We start from the raw sequence: 15,923 nt of genomic DNA, 5'->3' as shown, positions 1-15,923 counted from the left end.
GAGTTCTACATTTTCATTTGTAAAATTTGATCACCCAACCTATAATCAGTATTGTGTTTTTAAAGAAAATGTCATTTTCTCTGACCTTCTTGAATATTAGCACGTATTGCGGGAAGAAAGGGGTTGAGGGCAGAGATTTCTTTTAATATTACTTTTGTAATTATTCCACAGCGTTTAAAAAAATATGTAGTCCGCAGTTGTGAGGTAAAACATACTATACATGCCCATTGTGTCAATTTTTAAATTTGTTATTCAAATACTTTGTACTTTGACAGTATCTTCTTGTTCTATTAATTTGAAATTAATAATTAGTAACAGAAAGTTTTAAAAATAGCTCCCACCAATTGATTGTGTATTTTACTGTTTCTTCTACTTCTGTTGCAATTTTATTTATTTTGTTTTTATAAAAACAAACTATTTTACAATCTGGGGGTCATATTTAGGTGAGCATACACATTTATAGTTGTTATTATCTTCTTGGTGACATCCTCCTTTTATCTTTATAAACCGACCAATTTCACTTCCAGAAGTCTCGGTCTTGAAGCTTTTCCCTGATGTTAGTGGAACTACTACATCAGCTTTCCTAAGTTAGGGGTTGCATGATATGACTCCCACTCCTTTACTTTCAAATTTTCTATGTTCTTTGTGTTCTATTTACACATTGTAAACCATATCATTTTAATAATAATGTAGCATTTTAAATCTTTTAATTGGGCCATTTAATTCATTACTTTTTTTTTGTACCAGGGATTTAACCTGGGGGTGCTTTACCACTGATCCACAATTCCAACCCTTTTTATTTTTACTTTTGAGACAGGGTCTCGCCAAATTGCTTAAGGCCTTGCTAAATTGAGGAAGCTGGTCTCAAACTTGTGTTCTTCTGCCTCAGCCTCCCAAGTTGCTGGGATTACAGGTGTGCGCCACCATGCCTGGCCTAGTTTGTTTCATTTAATGCCACTACTGTGAGTCATTCCATATTCCCGCAATTACTGTCCTCATTGTACCTTCTGTGCTATTTTTCCTGACTTCTGTGTTCTTTCTCTTCTTCCTTGCCTTCTTTTGGGTTGGGTGCTTCTTTTTCCCATTCCATTTTGAATATCTGCTAGTTCAAAGATACTTGTTGCTTTTCTCTTATTATAATGAGTGTTCAAGAAATTTCAGCATGAGCTCTTTGTTTATCAAAATCTACCATTACTCTTCAATCAGCCCTTTTTCAAACAATGCAAATTCTTAGAACACTGCTCTCAAACTATCAATTTTCATTTTATTGTGGACTAATAAAAATGAAAGAATAGGCAAATGAAACAAAAAAGCAAAGGCATACAACGTACATAGCCAATTTAAAAAATAGTTTTGAGGAATACTGACATACAAAAAAATTGCACATAGTTAGGTGTATAATTTTTCAAGTCTTGAAATATGTAATAAATGGTGGGAAACCATCACCACAATCAAGATAGAGAACAGCAGTGCACGGTGGCATATGCCTATAGTCTCAGTGGCTCAGGAGGCTGACATAGGAGGATTGTGAGTTCAAAGCCAGCCTCAGCAACAACAAGGCACTACGCAACTCAATGAGATCCTGTATCTAATAAAATACAATATAGGGCTGGGGAAGTGGCTCAGTGGTTGAGTGCCCCTGAGTTCAATCCCTAGTACCTCCCCCCGCCAAAAAAAAAAAGATAGAGAACATACTTGCCACCACTAAAATTTATAATTATTATTATCACTATACTTCATTTTCCATACTTTCATAAAAATGGAATTAAACAGTTTATCTACTCTGTAAGAATGATTATTTTTAAATTCATGCATATGATTAAGTATATTGGTAATTCATACCCTTTTATTACTGAGCGGTATTTCATTCTCTGGATATATTGCTATGTATTTATATATATATTATATATATTGCAATTTGCATATTGCAACTTATTCATCAGTTGGTGGACATTTGAGTTGATTTTAGATCAAATAAAAATCAGTATAGATTCCTTGGGCAAAGACCAATGAGTGGAAAGGTAAGCTCGTGTTGTCAGTGTATGTTTAACTTTTTTAAGGAACTTCCAAGTTGTTTTCCTTTGTCCTTTCATATTCCCTCCAGCAGTGTTGGGAGTTCCAGTTCATCTGCATTCTCAGAAGTACATGATATGGTCAGTCTTTCATTTCAGCCATTCTGACAGGTGTCTATTCATATCTCATTGGAGTTTTAATTTGCTTTCTGTTTGAAATAAGTATATTGAGCAGTTTTTCATATTCTTATTTATCATATATATCTTCTATGGGGAAGGATCTGTCTAATCTTTGCCATTGGGTTATTTGTTTTCTCATTTCAGTTTTAAGGGCTTGTTACATATTATGAACACAATTAACCTATCTTACATATATTTTGCATATATTTTCTACCACTGGTAGCTCATCTTTCCATTCTCTTACCACTGCCTTTTTGTGTGTGTGTGTGTGTGTGTGGTGCTGGAGATCGACCCAAGGACCTTGTGCATGTAAGGCAAGCACTCTACCAACTGAGCTATATCTCCAGCCCTTAACATTGTCTTTTAAGAGCAAAAGTTTTTACTTTTAATAGCGTTCAGTTTATCTACTTGTTCTATTATGGATTGTGATTTTTCACATTGTATCTAAGAAATCGTTGCCCAAGCTAAGGTCATAAAATTTTTCTTTTTTATTTGATGAGTTTTATATTTTTAGGTTTTCCATATGATATATTTTTCTATGATATATTTTGAGTTAACTTTTTATATGAAATGAATACAGATCCAAGTTCGTCTTTTTGCATCTGGATATATAGATGTTGAGGCACCATTTTTTGAAAAGACTCTCCACTAAGTTGCTAAAGTTCATAAAGATTTCCTCTTTTTTTTTCCTTATAAGTTTAAGATTTAGGGGCTGGGGATATTACTCAATTGGTAGAGTGCTTACCTCGCATACACAAGGCCCTAGGTTCAATCCCCAGCACCACACACACATACACACACACACACACACACACACACACACACACACACACACACATAGTTTAATATTTAGACCTATAATCCATTTTGATTCATTATTATTATTATTATTATTGGTAGTGAGGATTGAGCCCAGGGGTGCTTAACCACTGAGCCACATCCCTAGTCTTCTTTTTATATATTATTTAGAGATAGTGTCTTGCTGAGTTGGTAAGTGCTACGATAAGTTGCTGAGGCTGGCTTTGTACTTGCAATCCTTTTACCTTAGCCTCCCAAGCCTCTGGGATTACAGGTGTGTGCCACTGTGCCTGTCCATTTTGATTTAATTTTTATGTGTGGGGTGACATTAGGGTCTAAATTCACTTTTTTGATATGGATACATAGGTATCCAATGATCATTTGTTGTATTATTTGTCTTTTCTTACTACAACTTTTAATAATTTTGAAAGCAGGAAGTGTAAAGTCTTTGACTTTGTTCATCTTTTTCAAAATTGTTTTGGCCCTTTTTGGTCTTTGCATTTTCATATAAAATTTTAAGTTAGCCTGTCAGCCTCCTTTTTCTAGGATGCCTGCAAAAAAAGTTCCCTGAAATTTGAAAGGGATTACATTGAATCATAGATCAATTTGAGAAGAATTGACATCTTAATAACATTGAGGCTTCTAGTTCATGAAAATGAAATGAGTATTTAAATCTTCTTTAATTTCTGTCAGCAGTGTTTTATAGTTTTCATCATACATTTTTGTTCAATTCATTCTTAAATATTTTATTCTTTTTGATGCTATTTTGAATAGAATTTTTAAAAATTTCATTCTCAGGTTGTTTATTTCTGATATATAAATGTACAGTTGCTTTTTATACTGTAATTTGGGATCCCCAGACTTCTTGAACATGTTTTTAATCCTAGTGGCTTTCTTGTGTGGATTCTTAGTATTTTCTAAGCGTAGGCTCATGTCATCTGTGAATAAAGTCAGTTTTACTTGTTCTTTCTTTTTCATGATAGGACTGGCTAGAATTTCCATACAATGCTGACTATAAATGGAAGAAGTAGACATGCTTGCCTCATTCCTCTCTTAAGGAAAAGTGTAAAGTCTTCCACCATTAGTGATGTTAGCTGTGGGCGTGATGTAGATGTACTTTATTAGATTAAGAAAGGTAACTTCTATTCCTAGTTTATTGAGAGGTTTTCTCATTTCAATCATTAATGTGCATTGGATTTTGTCAAATATTTTTTCTTGCCTATTGAAATGAACATTTAACTTTTGTCCTTTATCCTATTAATATCGCCTATTAGATTGGTTTTTCAGGAGTTAAATCAACCTTGCATTCTTGGGACACATTTCACTTGATCATGGCATACAATTTTTTATTTTGGCTGGAGGAGGGTGGGTTGGATACCAGGCATTGACCTCAGGGACACTTGACCACTGAACCCCATCCCCAGCCCTTTGTGTATTTTATTTAGAGACAGGGTCTCATTGAGTTGCTTAGCATCTTGCTGTTAGTGAGGCTGTCTTTGAACCCTTGATCCTTCTGTCTTAGCCTCCCAAGCCACTTGGATTACAGGCCTGCTACTCCAAGATATGGCTTGCAATTATTTTGTTAAGAGTGTTTATATCTATATTTTGTTTTTCTTTCCGAATCTTTGTCTGGCTTTGATATCATGGTGATATATTGGCTTATAGAATTAAACTGGGATATTTACCCTCTTACTCTTTCTGAAAAAGTTTGTGAAGAATTGATATTACTTATTTTTTAAGTGTTTGATAGAACTCACCAGTGAAAACATCTGGGTCAGGGTTTTATTTATGGGCAGATTTTAAATTATGAATTGATTTTTTTTTACTTATTATAGGACAATTAAGATTTTTCTGTTTCTTTTAAATCACTCTTGGTAACTTATGTCTTTCTTGGAACTTTCTCATTTCATTTGAGCTGTCTAATTTATTGGCATACATATATTCACAGTATTCCCTTATAGTCCTTGTATGTTATAGGGTCAGTAGTGGCATTACCTCTTTCAATCCTTATTTCTGCAATTTGCATGTTTCCTCTTTTCTTCTTAGTTATTCTAGTAAAGCCTTTTCAATTTTGTTGATCTTTTCAAAGAAACAAGTTCTGGTTTTGCTGTTTTGTTCTCTCTTATTTTTATTGCATTGATTTTCATTCTAATCTTTACTATTTTCATTCTTATTGCTTTGGGTTACCATGAAAACTTAGGCTACTGATTTGAGATTCTACTTGATTTTTAACACATGCATGCATGATCTAGATGCTACTGCATTACAAAAATTTTAATATATTTTGTTTTCATTTTGATTCAATTAAAATATTTTCTGTTGGTTTGTGAAATCATGAATTATTAAAAAAATTAATAATCAAAATATTTAAGCCAGACACAGCAGTGCATGCCTGTTATCCCAGCAGCTTGAGAGGCTAAGTAAGAGAATCATGAGTTCAAAGCCAGCCTCAGCAAATTAATGAGGCCCTAAGCAATTCAGTGAGATCCTGCCTCAAAATAAAATATAAAAAAGGCTAGGAATGTGGCTAAGTGGTAAAGTGCCCCTGGGTTCAATCCCCGGCACACACACACACACACACACACACACACACACACACACACATAAAATATATTTTTTTTCTGTTGTTAGTTTTTATTTAACTTCATTAGGGCAAAAATAATATAAAAATAATATAAAATATTATTTAAATGGCCTAGTATGCGGTCTATCGATATTGTTAGTATGTATTTGAAAATAATGTATTTCTAATTCTACTATGTAATTCTACTATGGCAAACTAGAATGTTGTATAGAATGTCAGTAAGATCAAGGTGGTTGATACTGTTGTTTGTTTTCTAGTGGCTATAGTTTCTCTCTGAACTATAATCCCCTCTCTAATGTGAGCTATTTTATGCTTTCAAGAATTTTGCTTTTCTTGTTCAAACTTTTTATTTTATTTTAAGCAGAATATTTGGTCTGAACTACCTAATTTGAAAATTCTAGAACCTACATCAGCCTTTAACTTTTTTCTATTTTTAACTATTAGAATTAAGGTAAATATTATTTCAATAATGTGTGACAGACCTTGAGCAAAAGGTTTTAGTAGTGAAATAGAATAGAATTCAAGGCCTTTAAATCTCTCACAAAGTGTCTAAATATAACAATTTCTTCATTATTCCTAAAACAATCAAAACTAAGTATTTTATAATATAAATGACTATAATTCTAGGTAGGTGATATTACAGTTTAGTTAACCTGGTCAATATATCAAAAGCTGTTATAACCTCAAGGAGAAACTGACAAAGTGTCCATCCTAGGAAGAAAGTCTAACATGTCTCTCAATAATTGACGGATCACAATAAAATTATCAACAAAACATCAAAGATTTGAATAATATAATAAGTTTGATATAAGAAATACACATATATCTCTGATCCCTCAACAAGTGAACAACTCATGTTCTGTTCAAACATAAATAAAATATTTATAAAAAATGATAATATAGTTTAGGCAATTAAGAAAGCATAATAAACTTAAAATGTTTACTAACAGTATAATTTAACTACAAATAGTTAAATTCAATATTTACAAACTTGTGATATTGATGAAGAATAAAAGAATACATAAAAACAATTTTAAGAAGAAAAGCAGAATTTAACTATCAAAAGACTAGAAATTAATAAATAATGGTATAATATTAATATCAATAATATTATATTATAATAATATAATATTAATAATAATAATAGAAATTAATATCAAAAATTGAAAATAAGCCACATGAACAAATTCTTAGAAAAACAAAAGTTTTCAAGATTTACATAAGAAGACTATAAAAACTGATTAGTTATAATCAAAAAATTCAATTTGTAACTGAAAATATTTCCTCAAAATATGAGGCTCAGGGGCTGGGGTTGTGGCTCAGTGGTAGAGCACTTGCCTGGCATGTGTGAGGACATGGGTTTGATCCTTAGCACTGCATATAAATAAATAAATTAAATTAAAGATCTATTTACAACTAAAAAATATTTTTTAAAAAATATGAGGCTCAGATAATTTATAGACAAATGCTACCAAATATTCATGATGTAATAATTCTAATGTTACACATACTCTTCTAGATATATGGGGGGAAAGAAGCACAGTTCAATTTATTCCATGAAGTTAAGATATCTCCAATGCCAAAATTAGACATGGATCAGAAGGGGAAAGGATGAGAAAATTGCATGGATGCAAAAATCCTAACCCCATATGAGCAGATTATATACAGTCATGTGTAAAAAGAGTGGTGTGTCCCACTAAGTTAGATTGATTCCCAGAAATAAAGGGTGGTTTAACTTTAAACCTATTGGTTTCCTGACTAGATGGTGAACTGGCATGAATTTCCAACTTCCTGCCTGCAGTAACTCTGGAGAACCTGCAAAAATGAGGTGGGATTATTGACACAATGAATCAACATAAATACTAGGAAAGTGCCTGAGAAAGCTGCGTTGAACTGGTGCAAGTGGGTCTATAGCAGGATATTTTGTATATTTGTTTTGTTTTGTTTTTTACAAAACTGAGGTCTGAGGCAGCCAGACACTGTAATGAGAAGATGGTGTTGAGGAAAAGTTTGTCATTTCTACTTTCTTCCTCCCATACATTGCTTTTTATTTGCCACGTTTACTTAGAAATTATTAGCAATAGCTCAGGCTAGATGACATCAGCTATCACAGCAGGATAGCAACTAAACCTAAATGCAACAAGAAGTTAATGGAAAGAGATGCCGATGGCAAGTTGTCCTCTTCTATCTACTCCCCTTCCAAGTCCCCAGGTAGATAGACCAAAAGCTAAGGAAAAAGACTTCCAACTTGACCTTATAAAACATTTGAAGGGTTTGAAAGCCATCATTCATATCCTTACAAACAAATAGCTGAAAATTAATGATTTTTTAAGATTTTTTTTTTTAGATTACTGAGGTCACAGTAATCTAAAAACTGGAAAGACAAGAAAATATAGAGAACCAAAGCTAAAACCAGCTTTCAGGGAGCAGAAGTTTCAGGAGCCAGTAACTGACAGTCACACTTAAATGGTAATCGACAATTCACTGAAGGGACAGCATGAAATTAATGGAGAGTAAGACTAAGGGCCACAAGGGGCTGGGGTTGTAGCTCAGTGGTAGAGCACTTGACTGGCATGTGTAAGGCACTGGGTTCAATTCTCAGCACCACATATAAGTAAATAAATAAAGGTCTATCAACAACTAAAAGAACTTTTAAAAATAAATTAAGGGCCACAGTATTCAAAATGTTGCCCCCAGGAACCCCACCAGGTTATTACAGTGATGATTTTAAAAAGTTCTGCTAGTAGTAGTAGGAGGAGAAATTTTACCATCTTGAAATATGCCCAGAAAGTTCTCTGAAATAAAGGTTTGCCCCCAAGAGCAATACTGTACCAGAACATTTTCTGACCTAGGATAGGGACAACTAGGCATCTCCAGACTCTTCCAGTCTCCTTTCAATGGGGAGGAAAAGGAAGCTAAGAAATGCTTCTGAATATCATAACCCAAGGACTCAGACCCACTAAAAATCTGAGATTTAATTATAAGATTATAGAATGCTTCCTCTCCTCAACACCTTAGCAGTACATCAACAGAACTCTAGAATAATAACCCTAGATTACAACTAAGAGCTACAAGACACAGATTCTATTTAGGAAGGAATTCTTTGAGGACCCAAAGACAACAGGGAAATAAAAACCAAACACCAAACCAATACACACATACACACACAAAGACACACACACACACACACACACACATACGTGTGCATGCACACGCACATGCATGCATGCACTCTGAAACATGAAGCTACAGCAAACATCAAACACAGCCCACCTCCTACAGACTAACATGAAAGCGCATGTTAAAAGGCTGATTACCTTAGTTCCTATTACCAAATATATCATGTTCAACTTTCAACAAAAACTACAGTGTGCTAAGAGGCAAGTAAGAGCATAGTTGAAGAGATAAAGCAAGCATTCCAACAAGACTCAGATACAACAAAATTTTAGCATTATCAGATAGGTGATATAAAATAATTATTAATATATTAAGGTCGCTAGTTGAAAATACAAACAGCAAGAATTTATAAATAATATAAGCAGAGAAATGGGAAATTTAAACAGAATTTTAAAATGCTAGAAATAAAAAAGAAAACACTAACAGAAATTAACAGTGCCTTTAATGGACTCAGCAGTAGACTGGACAGAGCCAAGGAAAGAATCAATGGACTTGAAGACATGTTGAAGGAGACCTCCCAAACTGAAATGCAAAGAGAAAAAAAGAATAGGGAAAAATATAAATAAACAGGGCTTCTATGTTTTGATGTGGTTTGTCCCCTCAAATGTTCATGTGGTAGAGGCTTGGTCCCCAGAGTGGTGGTGTTGAGGTGGTGGAACCTTTAAGAGGAAGGATCTTGTGGGAGGTAGTTAAGTTACTGGAGATAAAAGAAGTTCTCTCACAATTGAGCTAGTTCTTAAGACAAAGGGTTTTTATAGAGCAAAGCCACTCCTTGCCCTTGATCCACTTTGTTCATGGCCATTTCCTTTTCTGCTTCTCTTCCATGTGTGATCTAGCCAAGGGGTCCCTCACTAGGGGCTGAAAAGGTGGAGCTACCTGATTTTGGACTTTTGGCCACCAAAACTCTGAGCTAATCAAGCATCACTTGTCTATAAAGCACCCACCTTCAGGTATTTTTGTTATAGCAATAGAAAACGGACTAATTCAATGACTTTATGTGCTTCCTTTCTACCTGGAACAAGTCTATTTCTAAACTGCCCCCAGATCTGCCTCACATATGCATAATGCTGTTTACTCAAGGTAGCGTTCTCTGACTTCATGTCATACTCTGGAGTGGTTTCACGTCTCTATTCAATCATAGTTTGCAGTTTTCCTTAATAGCATTTTTCAAAACTGCAATTTAAGGATTATCTCTGTCCATATACACTACCATCTATTATTTAGAAACTGTTACTATACTAATCATTTCAAAAGGAAAAAAAACTATATATCTAGATAAAACATTCATCCAGAAGATAAACAACAAGTGATATAGAACTCGTATACTGAGTGAAGGAAAACAAAGGTGAGATTTCAATAACCCTGCTTCATACTTAGAGGCACATACATGGTAAAGAAAAAAAGAACATGATCAGAAAACAACAGCAATGCTGAGCTGAAAAGACATACATCAAAGCTTGGATTTGTTGAGGTGTCTGACATTTTGTTAAAAACTACAAAAGAGTAGGAGGTCACTTGCTAGGAGCCACAGCAAAAGTATTATGATACATGGCACTTTTGTTTTAGGTGACTGCCAGCTAGCCATTGAGATGATATGATTATGTTAAGATTTACATTCACATGGAAATTGGACTCCTGCTGTTCACCTCGGCCTGTTACAGGACTCATGTTACGGGACTCCCAGAGAGTTCCCATTGGTTGGGGAAGGATAGTAGGAAGGTATTTCCGGGGGAGGTGCGGGCCCCCGGTTCCGGTAGACACACACACACACACACGTGTGTGGACCGGCTGGCTAGCGGGACGCACACGGGTCACTGGCGGCCTTTTTAAAATAAAACTTTGTTTCTGCTCGAGTGGCTTGTGTTTCTGTGCCCAGCCGGGTTGCGGCAGTCACTTTCCAGAGAAATAGCTCCAAAAATCTTCGGGGTTCATCTTGACTATTTTGTGCTCAATGAGATGCAAGTATCCAAGAGAAAAGTCCTCAAGGAAGGGCAAATAACAAATAGGTGGGGGCCATGAAATGATTCTAGAGTTGGTGCAATGCTGAGAGACACTGAGGTTTCAGAGAAGGTATCCTGAAGAAAGCCCAAGCATTCAGTAGACGACCCAGAAGGACGATCCCTGAAGAGCAGGGCTTCTCTGGCTTTAGAACAAAGGGTCCTCTAGACCTAAACTAAAAGAACTTGAAAAGAAACCCCAAAGGAGAGAAGCCTAAATCAATGGAATAGACGAGGGTCCAGAAATAGAACCACATATGTATAATCAACTGATTTTTTTTCAAATTATTCAGTATAGTCCTTGCTGGATGTCATATGCAAATTAAACTAAACCAAAAAGCAATAAGCTCAATTAAAAAAAAAAAAGATCTTCAATCTCACACCTTACTCAAAAAGTAACTCAAGGTGTACTATAGGCTTAAGTATAAAAACATACAATTATAAATCTAGAAGAATCATAGGAGAAATTTGTGTATCATTAGGTTAGGCAAAGATTTCTTAAATGATCTATAAAATTTCTAAAAAAGATTGATGAAATTCTAATTTCAGTCCCACATTGCCATCTGGAACAGTACATTTTGGACTTAGTAATCTTCAGCATTTGAAATTATGCTTATTATCAGTTGTTATTAAATGCTCTCTAGAATATATTCCAGAATTATATATTCATATATGTTTCTATCTGAATGCACTATTACCACTTTTATCTTACTAAAGACACTGTTTTAGTCAGTTTTTTTTTCTTGCAGTGATCAAAACACCTGATAAGAACAATTTTAGAGGAGGAAAAGTTTATTTGGGGCTCATGGTTTCAGAGGTCTCAGTCCATAGAGAGTCTACTTCATTGCTCTGAGCCTGAGGTGAGGCAGAACATCATGGTAGAAAGCGTGTAGGAGGAAAGGAGGAAAACAGCTCGGGATATGACAATCAGGAAGGAGGAGGGGAGGGAGAGAAGAAGGAGGAGGAGGAGGAGGAGGAGGAGAGGAGGAAAGGAGAGGGAGGACGGAGGAGGAGAGGAGAGGAAGAAAGTGATCTCCTCATGGACAAAACATGAATCCCAAAAGCACACGCCCAATGACCCACCTCCTCCAGCCACACCCTACCTGTTACAGTTGACACCCATTTAATCCCTCTCAGTGATTAGAGTAAGGTTCTCATAGCCCAATCATTTCACTTTTAAATTTTCTTGAATTATATAAACATAAGGGACACCATTAAAAAATGAACAGTGAGGGGGGCTGGGGTTGTGGCTCAGCAGTAGAGCACTCACCTCTAGCATGTTCGAGGTGCTGGGTTCAATCCTCAGCACCACATAAAACATAAATAAATAAAATAAAAGTATTGTGTCCAACTAAAAAAATTTTTTAAATAGATTAAAATTTTTTAAAAAAGAACAATGAAGCCATATAACATATTTGCAAATCACTTATTGAACAAGGGACTTGTTTACAAATGATGTAATTCCTGAGTGGCAGCATTAAACAAAGAACACTGCTTCTAAAAAATTGGTAAACACTTTACTAAAATTTACGTATGAATGTCACATATGAACACGAAAAATTTTTTAAATCATTAGTTATTGGAGAAATGTTTTTTCAAACCACAATAACGTTACCAATACATGATTAAAATTAAAAACAACAAATAAACAAAACTAACAAAAACACTTACTTAGACAATGCCAAGCGTAAGCAAGGATATGGAGAAATGAGAACTCTCACACATTCCTCCTGGTAATGCAAAATGAAACAATCCCTTGGATAAACAATTTGTGAGCCTCCCATAAAGTAAAACATTCACTTTCTACATGACCTAGCAATTCTGTTTCTAGAATTTTACCCAATAAAAATACATGTACATACAGAACAAAAGACCCAAGTCCTCTGAGATAATTCCATAAGAATAATATATGCATTATGGAAATGCTGAAAGAAGAAAAAAAGAACAAAACAGAAAAAATATTTGATATTATGGTATCTGAAAATTTTCCAAACTCAAAACCAAATCAGATCAAGAAAGCTCAGAAAATAAGCAAGATAAATGTAACAATAACAACAACAACAACAACAAAACAAACAAAAACAACACCTAGGCATATCAGATTTAAACTGCAGAAAACTGATGAAAAATAGAAAAATCTTGAAACATATTTCAAGATTTTTCTATTTTTCATCAGTTTTCTGAGAAGGGGAAAAGAACCTTCCATATAGAATAACAGAATTATATCAGATTTCACCGGAAACCATGAAGGCAAGAAGAGTTGAATGAAATATTTAAAGTCTTGGAGAAAACTCTACCAATCCTAGAATTGTGTATCCAGTAGAATTATCTTTTAAAAGTGAAGAAATAAGTACTTACTCAAATAAGTAGAAATTAGGGAATTTGTGACCAATAAAATTTTTTCCTTGTAAGCAATATAAGTTCTTCAGAGAAAAGAAAAATGACATAGACTAGAAACATGAATCTGCATAATGAGAGGAAGAGTATGAAGGCAAAAAATATCATCTTATTCTTAGCTAATGTGATAGATAACTGTCCAGAGTAATAAGATGACATACTGACAAATTTTGCTTATACATAAATGAAATTGAATGACATAATATGGTTGATGGATTATAGAAATGTTATAAGGGAGGGGAAGGTAGAATAGGGAATACAATTTTATGGTTTCTGAATTACTTGTGAAGCAGTATAGTATTTGAAAGCAGACACACATTAATTGTAAATGTATACTTCAAACTTTAGGGCAGAAATAACAAAAATTTGAAGAAGTATTACTGATTTACTAGGAGAAAAGAGAGTCATATAAAATACTCAATTAAAATCAGACAAGATAGAAAAATATGGAGAAGTACATTACAAAATAAAAACAAGTGCAGTAAACAATTGCAAATATGGTGGATATCAGTGTTCAATTTCAATGGTAATGACTGAAATATGCCAATAAAATATAGACAGAATGAATAAAATACAAGACCTAAATATACGTTATGTCTACAAAACCCCACTTTAATTATAAAGGTAAGTTAAAAACAAAATAATAAAGAAAGATATATTTTGTTAACATTAATCAAAAGAGAGCTGGGGTGTTCATATTAATTTAAACAAAGCAGACTTCAGAACTCAGAACTCAGAATGGATGGACATCACATAGTGATAAAAGGGGTAAATTCCTAAAGAAAACAACAGTCCTTAACATGTATCAGCCTAACAAAAGAGCATCAATACAAATGAAGCAAAACTTTTAGGGTTGCAAACAGAAATAGACAAATTCACTACTATAGTTGGGAATTTCAATACCTTTCTATCATTAATTGACAGATCTTACAGACAGAAATTTAGCAAGGATATAGTTGAACTCAACATCATGAATATTGGATCGAAAACATCATTCAAAAATAGCAGGATAGACCCAGAAGTAGTCTCACTGTTGGGCATACATTCAAAGGAAGGGAAATCAATATGAGGAAGAGAATCTGTACTTCCATCTTAGTGCAATCACATTAGGTACGCGTTTGTCCATATTACTGAAAGTGACAAGGTTTCTGAACCATCTGCCACTATATAACAAGATCTCCCTTTCTCCAGTTTCCGGTAACTTTTACCCCACTTTCCCACAAGTCCTCATCTGTGGCTTTGTCAAATAATATGAGGCTTCTATAAGTAGTTTCCTCAAGGCCCTTCAGATTTTTACTAGCACATGCCTAGTAAACTGAACATCTGCTTCCCACTTCCAAAACCATTTCCACATTTTAGGTTTTCATTATGGCAGCAGCCTATCTCCAAGTACCAAATTAAGAAATTAATACCTATAGTTTCTGAGTGTTAGGAAGCTAGATATGGTTTAGCTGACTGTTTCTGGCTCAGGCTCTCCGCAATAGGTTGTGACAAACTGTTGACCATGGCTGAAGTCTTGGGTGAAGGCTTGAGGAGGAAGGATCTATGTCTTTCTAATTCTCTCACATGATTACTAGAAGGCCAGTTACTTGCTGACCATCCTCCATGAATATCAGTTTACTTATTTCATGGAATTCTCCATAGGCTTTTGGAGTAGCCTCATGCTGTGACAGCTGGCTTCCCAAAGGACAAATGATCTGAGACAGCACATAGAAAATACAAAAGCCAGTCTTTTAATAACCAAACCTTTTCACTTTTGCCGCCACCATATTCTTTTCTTTAGGAGTGTGTCACCAAGTCCAGTCTACACTCTAGGGTAGGGTATCAAGTTCCATCTCTCAGAGGGAAGTGTATTTAAAAACTTCAGGATATAATTTTAAAACCACAAGTCATTTCAGTTCTCTATTACATTGACCTACTTGTCTATTCCTTCACCAATCCATTTTTATTATCACAGCTTTGTAATAAGGTTTAAAGTTGGTAGTTTTTAACTTCTTTTTCAAAATTGCTTTGGCTACTCTATTTTCTTTCCACACAAATTTTAGAATTCCCTCATCTGTATCTACAAAAAATGCTACTAATTTTTTTTTTACTGAAATTGTACTGTCTATAGATTAAATTGATGAAAATTTGGCATCTTAACTATATTATCTTCCAATCTGGAAACATGGTGTGTCTGTTTGCTCAGTTCTTTTTTGATGTCATCATCACTATCGTTTTCAGTATAGAAACACTACATTTTGGCTGGGGGTATATGTAGCTCAGTGGCACAGCACTTACCCAGCATGCATGAGGCACTGGGTTCAATTGCCAGCACAGGAAAAAAAATAAGAATCCTACATGCTATATTTCTATGATTTAATTATCTTTCTTTAAAAAAATTACAAATGAGGGCTGGGGATGTGGCTCAAGGGGTAGCGCACTCGCCTAGTATTCGTGAGGTACTGGGTTGGATTCTCAGCACCACATAAAAATAAAATAAAAGATATTGTGTCTTAAAAAATTAATATTTTAAAAAATTACCAATGAAGTATCTTACTTCATTTTCCAGTTGTTCATTGCCAGTACATGATTTTTGTATTGACCTTATTATAACTTGTGACCTTCCTAAACTCATTAGTTTGTTGATATATTGGTTTTCTCCCCCCTTGAGTGGATAATCATGTGATCTGTGAATACAAATACCATTTTATTTTTTTCCTTTCTAATCTGTATGCCTTTTATGTGTTTCTTGCCTGATTGCAAGAAGTGCTTCTAGTACACTGTTGAATAGGAGTG

Source organism: Ictidomys tridecemlineatus, chromosome 1 (genome assembly GCF_052094955.1).
Source record: "Ictidomys tridecemlineatus isolate mIctTri1 chromosome 1, mIctTri1.hap1, whole genome shotgun sequence".
Classification (NCBI taxonomy): Eukaryota; Metazoa; Chordata; class Mammalia; order Rodentia; family Sciuridae; genus Ictidomys; species Ictidomys tridecemlineatus.
Note: the sequence above shows the minus strand (reverse complement) of the source record.